Below are 9782 nucleotides of genomic sequence, written 5' to 3' on the forward strand. Positions count from 1 at the left end.
TTAGCCAACATACCTTGCCTCGAGTTTTTTAATTTACTATAATGTTCCAGAGATCTTAGCCACTTCGATCTATTTAGAGGTATAGAAAAATTGAATATAAATTAGGAAGGAGTTCATAATTCTAGCTCACTTGAGTATTTTACCAAACACTAGGCGTGCATTAAGGTTTTAAGGTCCTTCTATGGTGGATTCTTTCAGCCTACTACCCAAAGTTCACCCAAAAGAGCTCAAAAATCTCCCCATTACCCTAGATGGTACATGCATGTAAAATAAACAACTCCCACACCCAAGAATTGATTTACTAATTACCCATTTTTAGTTAAATTCAGAAATTAAGGGTTAGGGTGTAGAATCTTACCTTTTGGTTGAACACCTTGTGAGTTACCCTGGAGAAATATTCAAGGTTTGAACAAAGATTGATGAACAAATGACTTACAACTCCTCTTCTCACTATAGACCACCTTCCCCTCTCTCTAAAATGTGAGTTTGAACCTTCTAAAATGACCCTTAACATTGTTTTATAAGAATGGGGTCGGGTTTATAAAACCAGAAAAATGAAACTCCGAAACACGATATGTGGTGGCATATGCGACCGCATAATGCTTTTGAGGTCCGCAATATGGGCCGCGTAGTTGCCCTCCAGAACTAGGCAACTCTGCCCCACTCTATAGCCATTATGTGGTCCGCAGACCTGTTGTGCGGTCACATAATATGCCACAGGACCTCCCTCCAGAAAATTATCATGCTGGTTCCATGGTCTATGCGCGGCCCACAAAATAGTGTTACGATTGCATAGTGACCGCACAATATCACCCAAACTTTGCCCAATTTTTTGCTTCATTCTGAGGCCCGTAGAGTGATTCTGCAGCCTCATAGCGGGCCGCGAAAATGTCTTTTTCTGTCAAATATTTTCCTCTACATTCGTCAACACATAAGCCTACTTCGGTATTACGAAACCCCGGGGTTTTTGGCAAAATTTACGGTGCCTTACAATATGAGGCCTTATATGGGAGGCGATGTTATTCTCTAGTAGGTTTGTTTGAGCCTAGAGAGGCTAGACTATTGGGCACAAATTTGGTTCGTGATGCTTTGGAGAAGGTGAAATTGATTTAGAGCAGCTTCATACAGCACATTCCAAGCAAAAAGTTTATGCTGATAGGAAGGCTCGTGATGTATAATCCATGGTGGGTGAGAAGGTTCTACTCATAGTTTTGCCTATGAAGGTTGTGATGATATTTGGGAAGAGGGGCTAGTTGAGACCTCGATATGTTGGTCCTTTCGAGGTGTTGGAGAGAATTGATGAGGTGGCGTAGAGACTTGCTTTGACACCCAGCTTATCGGTAGTTCATTCGGTATTTCATGTTTCCATACTTTGAAAGTACTATGAGGATCTTCCACATGTGTTGGATTTCATCTCGGTGCAGTTGGACAAGGATTTGACTTATGATGAGGAGCCATGGCCATTTTGGACAGGCAGGTTCAAGTTGAGATCGAAGAATATTGCATCAGTGAAGGTTTAGTGGATAGGTCAACCAGTCGAGGAGGAAACTTGGGAGACCAAGCATGATATGCAGAGTAGTTATCCCCACCTTTTTTATATCCCAGGTATGCTTCTAAGCCCGTTCGAGGATGAACATTTGTTTAAGATGGGTTGAATGTGATGACCCGGTGATGACGTCCAAATCCACTACTAAAAAGTAAATGGACACAGTCGCATGCAATATAATTTACCCAACTATGAGTCGGGGTCGAATCCCACGGAGAACAATATATAGGCGATTAGGAATGTAAGAGAATTATCACTTATTATTCAATGCCAAACACTTAGAATGGTTGTTGAGAAATTATTATAGCTAAATGCGAAAATGTAAACTAACCTAGAAAGCAAGTAAAATGATCAATGGATACAAGCATGGATGCATCGGGAATTACACTCAAGTAACGATCCAATATATTTCACAATTTAATAAATATGAGCGAGTTTATTATTTATTAGGCTAGGATAATAATTCTATATTAGCTTCTCTCAAAAACTAACAAGACTTCCTAATTGAGTTATCCCTTAAACAATTAAGAGATTAAGCACACCCGAATATAGCTACAAGTAGTTCATTCCTATCCCTAGGTTGAATCTATAAAGTGAGGGTTAACGCCTCAAGTTCTTGTTAATTAATCTTTCCCAACCCCGAATTATTTTTCCCAACATTAATCCAAAGTGAATGGGCAAGTCCTAGGGTTAGTTAATCCCTTTTGGAAGCATTCAAGAACAAGAATAATTAAAGAAACAATAACTCACTTCATAATAAATAAAAATCGTTCAATACATAAGCACAACAGGGTATATAATCCACACTTTAAATATGAATATTCCCATAAATAAGATTTAAGTGTTAGAAAAACTACTACATACTTAAATATTCAATACAAAGCAAAGAAATGAAGAAATGAACATAAATGAGTAAGCAATTCTCAACCAAAAGCATCAAATCTTCAAGCCCCATGTGTGTGTGCAAGAACCCTAGCTCCAAACCTTGTCTTCTCTAGTCTAGGAACGGAAAATAAGCCAAAAGATCTGCCAAAGATAATATGATCCCCAGATATCCCAAAAATGAGCTAGGTCGTGTATTTGTGAGTTTGGAGTTGAGAAAATGTAAAATGTCAATACTGCCCAAGTCAGAAGCCCGTTGACCGCACCTGCGGAAAGATCCTCGCAGGTGCAGCTCCGCAAATGCGGGTCTTCAATCGCAGATGTGTGAACTCAGGGAATTTTCCTACTCCGCAGATGCGTATATTGTGGAGCAAGTGCAACTCCGCAGATGCGGATAATCCATCGCAGGTGCGAGCCCATGTGGAATTCCCTTTATCCGCAGATGCGGAAACAAATAGTCTCACCAATGACTCCCCAGGTGCAGATTCATTCCGCAGATGCAGTCCCAGTGAATGAAGCTTAACTCCGCTGATGCGGAATTCCAACTCGCAGATGCGAGGTCGCATATGCGGACAGTGTTCGCAGATGCAGAATCACTGAAGGATTTTGCACTTTTGTACTCTTTTTTGCACTATTCCACTTCACTTGAATTCAACTCTTTTTGTGGCATCATTTACCTGAAAATCTAGCAATATACACCATAAACAACCTCATATTATAATTAAAGGACGCAAAATATAAAGAAAAGAGACTAGAATAAGTGGTAAAATCACCACTCATCACTCGGCCGCTAGTTTTGTGTATTTGAGCCTTGTTAGCCTATTTGATGCTTCCCGTATACGTTTTTTTCATTTCGTGACTTGCGGGGTTGGTTGGTTTGGTTTCGGGAATATTTTGGAATGAATTTGAACACTTAGTTCTATTGTTGGAGGCTTAAGTTATAAAAGTTTACCGAAGATTGACTTTGGTTTAAATGACCTCGGCTCGATAATTTGATTGTTTCAATAGGTTCATATGGTGATTTTGAACTTAGGTGTATGTTCGAGTTTAGATTTGGATCTAATTGGAAAAATATGAAAATTTAAAGGTTTGGAAGGTTCATGAATTTGACCGGGAGTTGACTTTGAGGCTCTCGGTGTCAGATTGTTATTTTGAGTTTGGAATAAGTTAGCTATTTTTGTTTGGAACTTGTGCACAAAATTTAGGGTTATTCCGAGTTGGTTAGACGTTGTTCAAAATGAGATATAAAAGTTGGAAGTTGATTAGTTCATTAAGCTTTATTTGAGGTGTGATTCGTAGCTTTGATAATACTTTCTGTGATTTGAGACCTCGAGTAGGTTCGTATTATATTTTGGGACTGGTTGGTATAATTCGATGGAGTCTAAAGGGGCTCGGGAGTGTTTCGGATGGATTTCAGATCATTTGAGCTTGGTTGGACTGCAAAGGTTTTGTGATTATCTGGTGTGCTTCGCGATCGTGGAGCAAGTCTCGCAATCGCGAATTATCATTTTGGGGAAGTGTCATTTGTGGTCTTTGGGTTTGCGATAGGTGTGTCGCATTCGCGAAGCTTCATGAGTAGTGGCCTTCATATTTTCAACCAGGGCATCGCGTTCGCGTAAATGTGAGGCAGACTAGAGGTTGGCCAGGCGTTTGGCCTGTGCGTTTTTGGGAAGGCGATCACATTCGCGTAAGCCAGTGGACCTTTGTGCATCGCATTCACATATGGCATACCGCGTTCGAGAAGGGTAATTTTGGAGCTGGAGCTGGTTTTGCTTTGCAAACGCTAGTCTTCTGTCCGTTTGTGAAGGCTATCACTGGGCAGATATTTGAAGAGTTATATTTCGGGACCTAGACCCATTATTTCATATTTTGAGCCCTAAACTTAGAGAGGGGCAATTTTTGACGGGGGTTTCACACAAAGAAAGAGGGTAAGTAATTTCTACATTATATCTTGTTTACCCACATATTATTACATGTAGATTGTTGGATTTGAAGGAAAAATTTGGGAATTTTGACTATGATTTTGGTGAGTGAAAAACTGAGATTTGAACCCTGATACAGAGTCGGATTTGAATGAAACATATATATGTGGACTCATATTTGAATGGGTAGTCAGGATTTGTGGATTTTGTCCGGTTTTGATAAGTGGGCCTGGGTTGGCTTTTTGCAAATCGATTTGCAAGGATTGGATCTTTATTACTTATAAACAATTTCTATAGACGTGTTTGATGTTATTGAGTTATTTTTACTAGATTTGAGCCGTTTAGAGGCCGATCTGCGCGGGAAGGGCTTTTTGGAGTATTGATTCATGCGCTTTGAGTTAAGTAACATGTCTAAACATGGTTTGAGGGTAATTTCTCGTTGGCCATGATATTTGAGGTATTTAAGGGGTGACACAATTTAAGGGGTGACACACGTGCTAAGTGTATGTGCATACACCAAGGTTATTCATGATCCGTATAGACATTAGGCTATTATGTGCCTTGTTTTGCTATCATGCCCCATTATTTTCGTGTTTCCTCTACTTGTATGACTATTTGAGCTATTATTCATGCTAGAAATCATGCTTAGGCTATGTGCTCATTCGTTTGAGACATGATAGGGCTATTTTGCTATGTTGAGCTATTTTCTTTAGTTATAGTCATTTTTCAGTCAAGATATTTAATCCGTGTGTTATATCACCATCTCTGTATACTTTTTACATGTTATCTCATATGTTGTTAGTGTCCTTACTTGTGTGATACAGTTTGAGCTGAGTACTGTGAGATGTGAACATATGAGACTTGAGCGGTTGATGACTGATCTTGGGTCATAAAGTCGATTTGATATTGATTATGAGGTGATGCGTGCTTCAGGCCCCATGTTGGTCTATGTGATATTGATCGTTGACTTAGATCTGATCAGCACTTGGTCAAGGACCCGCCCCTTCAGAGTCGGGTATTAACCGTTGGCATAGGCATAGGTTCAAATATGTGCTTGGGTGAGGGACTTGTGTCAGGCACCCGTACACTGCTAAGTATTGTTGTGTGTGATGATTGAAGGGAAATTGTGGCAGGCACTGTACATGTGTTTAGATTTGATATACTTGTTGATCTAACTGCAATATTGTTGATTTTGGCATCTTTACTTGTCATGCATGTACTAAGTTGTGATTCTTCCCTCGTGCTTATTGGTGCTAGATGTCCTTATTTAATGTGTTGGACTTGGAGTCACTGTTAAATGATAAAACAATGTTTAGATGACTTATGTGAAAGAATTTAGGTCTTAACTATTATTCTTGAAAGGTTTGTTCGTGCTATTTGTGAAAAGGTTGAATTTAATATTACTTGAGCTGCTTTTCTTTACTGTTATTATTCTATCATTGTTGTTGTTGGTTATTGGTATTGAAAATTGGACACTTGCCAAGCTCATCATTGTTTTTAGCCCGAGGTTAGGCTTGTTACTTATTGAGTACATAGGATCGGTTGTACTCATACAAAACTCAACACATTTTATGTAGATCCAGGTATTGCCGAGAGAGAGGGTTATTAGCTGGTGGCACTAGTATCGGTTCATGGATATTCAAGGTAGCTGCCGATTCCGTTCTCAAGCCTTGCAGTTCCCTTCTGCTTTGTTTAAAATCTGTAGCGCTCATGTCAACTTTCGACAAATAGTGCTAAAACACCCCATGAGCCTCCAGATCCATATTCGAACATATGCCTGAGTGCAAAAACACCATACAAACCTATAAGAACCATCAAAATATGAATATGATGTCGTTTACATAAAAGTCAAACTTTTATCAACTCTTATAACATAAGCATCCAACAAAGGAACTAATGTTCCAATTCACTCCAAAGCCTTCTCGAAACCAAACCAACCATCTCTTCAAGTCCAAAAATAATAACCAAGAATACAAGAAGTATCAAATGGGGAAACAAGGCTCGAATACACAAATCGATCGGCCGGATCGTTACAGGAAGCCTTAAGTTTGAAGAGTTAACCAAGGTTTGACTCTTGAGTAAACAACCTTGGGTTTGTGATTTTATAATTCTAATAGGTCCATATGGTGATTTTGTACTTGGGAATATGTTTGGATTTGAAATTGGATATTCTTAAAAGGTTTATTGTCGAAAGAAAATTCACAGGTTTAACAAGGGTGATGACTTATTGGGCTCCTATTATGGTTTTGAGGCCTTGTATAGGCTCGTTTAGTTTGTTAAAACTCGCATGGAAAGTTTGTTTATGATCTGAAATATATAAGTGTGATTCTGATGTGTTCAACGTATGTTTGATGGTTTGAAAGTTAAGAGAATGGTTTGATCTTCGTTTCTTGGTTTTGATGTTATTTATGGTATTTTGAGTCTTTAGATTAGTTTGGAAGATGTATTTTGGACTTGTTTGTTTTGGAAGGAGTCGCGGGGGTGCCGGGTGTGATTCGAGATGGTTTCAGATCTTTTCGGATGGTTTTTGTATTACTGGTTCTGGTTCTTCGCATTTGCGATGGTATGAGTCGTAAAAGCGACCAGCAATTGGGGTAGTTAGCATTTCAGAAGTGTTTGGTCATATTTGTGACATTGGCTAGGTCAAGTGGGGTTCATATTTGGGAACCTGTGATCGCTTTTGCAAGGGTCATATTTGCGAGCCTCTGGTCCTAAATGCGACATCTACAGCTGGATTGAAGTTGTGTACTTCAGTACTTTGAGGTCATTTCTCATATTTTGAACCCTAAGCCTGGATAGAGGTGATTTCTCATGGAGAATATTCGCACAAGATTTTGGGGTAAGTGATTTAAACCCAGAGTTGATATCATTTCAAGAATCTACATGAATTATTAACACCCAAAACATGAAATTTTAAGATAAAATTTGGGGTTTTGCCTATGGTTTGAGAAAATGCATTTTTGAGGATTTGAGTACCGATTTAGACATGATATTGGAATCTAATCATATATTTGGGCATGTTATGGGTCATCAGATTCTGGTATTGACTTTTGAGGAATCTTCAAAGATCGAGGCTTTAGCAATTAGGATTACTTCCTATAGTATTGGTTGACTTCCTTGTTGATGTTTTACTAGGTTTGAGTCGGTTAGAGGTGAATTTTCAAGGAAATGCAATTTTGGAGCTTTGGACTAGCCCGAGTGAGGTAGATGTCTTGCCTAGCTTTGATTGAGCGAAATTTTCCTACTAATTTATGTTGTTTCATACATACGGGAGTGATGTGTATATGAGGTGACAAGCGTATATACATGTGCCATGGGTATTCATGTTTGGGGTAAATTCATGATTACTCTATGCCTTGTTTGGTTGTGTGTTCTACTTGATTCTATGAGTTATTCAATTAGTTGACCGCGTGCACACAATAAACCATGCTAGAGATAATGTGAGGGTAATGGTATATTATTTTGAGCATGACGAACTATTCTCAAGATTGTTGTTGTACTTTCTTTAGACACAGTCACATGTGTGTTATGAACACACACATGTGCTTGTTATTCTAGTGTTATGCTTTTAATTGAAGTATGACTACTTGAGTTTTCTTATCCAAGTTAAAGACTATGAAATGGCTTTTGATGCTTATTTGGGACATAATGATCATTTGGGTGACGTATTATATGTTGCGTCCATGGTCATACGTACATATAGGTATACATCCTACGTGGGATCACCCCTTGTATACATACACATTTTTCTGCGCGGATATTGTGATATTGTTATTGTTAGGGCACGAGGTCTTTGGCATGAACCTATTGTTGTGGCACGAGATTTTTGTCATGCAATTTTGATGATATTGTTATTTTAAGGGCACAAGGTCTTTGCCGTGCACCTATTTTTATAAACGTGGCCTTATACTGTGTAGCATGAGGATACCGACCCATCCCCCTAGAGTCGCCCTCTCATGTTTCTCTCTTGATGGCATACACGTGGATTGTGGTACCATGACTGTTGTGATTGATTATTTTGTCCGAAGTATAAGGGTGAAATTTCAGTATTGCTGTTGTGCGAAGTATACGAGTAACATTTCATTATTGATGTTGTGTGGAGTATAAGGGTGTCATTTCACTGTTGATGTTCATGTGGTAGTAGAAGGGTGGAATTCTTGATCATGCATATGTATTCTTTATGCTTTGTCATGCATTTTACATGTTTTCATGCTTCATTTAACATGTTATCCTATACCTATGTTATTATTTGACGATTTGATTGTGATGGATTTTTCCTATGTTGAGTTCATATCTCATGTTTTGTTGAGTTGATAGTGCATCAGATTAATGTAAAAAGAGAGTTATCACCATAGATTGAAACATTAGTCTCATAATCATGGTATCTAGAAACTGATACGGAGTTAGATCATGGTTATATGCATACACTCTTCATTCATGTAGGAGTATTTGAGCACACACTAATTGGTGCATCACTCTTTGTGAGCAGAGTTGGTGCATGTTGTATTTTCTAGATCTGATTAATTGGTTAATCATCTTTACTTCCTTTACCCTAGTTGTGCAGCTTTGTTATTGATATCTGTTATTCTGGTCTCTTTTGTTATTTTTCTGTATTATACATATTATTAAGCTGCACAAGTTATGCAAAGTGAGTGTCTATTGACTTAAAAACCTCATCAATACTTCACCGAGGTTAGTCAAGATACTTATTGAGTACATGGGGTCAGTTGTACTCATACTACGCTTCTGTACCTTCTGTGTAGATCTTGGAGCTGAGCTGCTATGGATGACAAAGGTTGGCATTGGAGTTGTAGCTGCGTTCCTAATTCAAGCTACCATTTGTTCATGGTATCTTAGGACTTCATTTCTATTTATGTAAACTTCAAACATATGTTATATTTATTATTCATACAAGCCTTGTAAATCTAATCTTAATGGCTTATGACTTGTACTACCAGTCCTTGGCATAGTTGTATTGAATTCTTTTGTAGTCTTTATTACTAGTATTATTGACTTCTCATTATAGCCGTGACTTTGTTGTTGTCTTTCCAAGCGTGTTTGGTTAGGTGTCATCACAACTTGGTGGAATGATTGGTCGTGACAAGTTAGTATCAGAGCTCTAAGTTCATAGGTTATACTATTCATGAGAAAATGTCTAGTAGAGTCTTGCGGATCAGTATGATGACATCTATACTTATCTTCAGGAGGCAAAATTGCATCTAGGAAACTTCCCCTTCTTTCTTCCATTATCATGCGACATTGACTCGGCTTGAAGCTTATATTATCAATTTTTTTCCATTCACTCATATGTGAAGTTGAGCACCTGGTATCTGTTGTACACCGACGGCTTATGATGTTGTAGGTGAGGTGCAAGGTGTTGTGAAAGTAGGCTAGTTCTTTGGACTTGAGGCTAGATTTAGACCGCAGCTTGA

Source organism: Nicotiana tabacum, chromosome 13 (assembly GCF_000715075.1).
Source record: "Nicotiana tabacum cultivar K326 chromosome 13, ASM71507v2, whole genome shotgun sequence".
Taxonomy (NCBI): Eukaryota; Viridiplantae; Streptophyta; class Magnoliopsida; order Solanales; family Solanaceae; genus Nicotiana; species Nicotiana tabacum.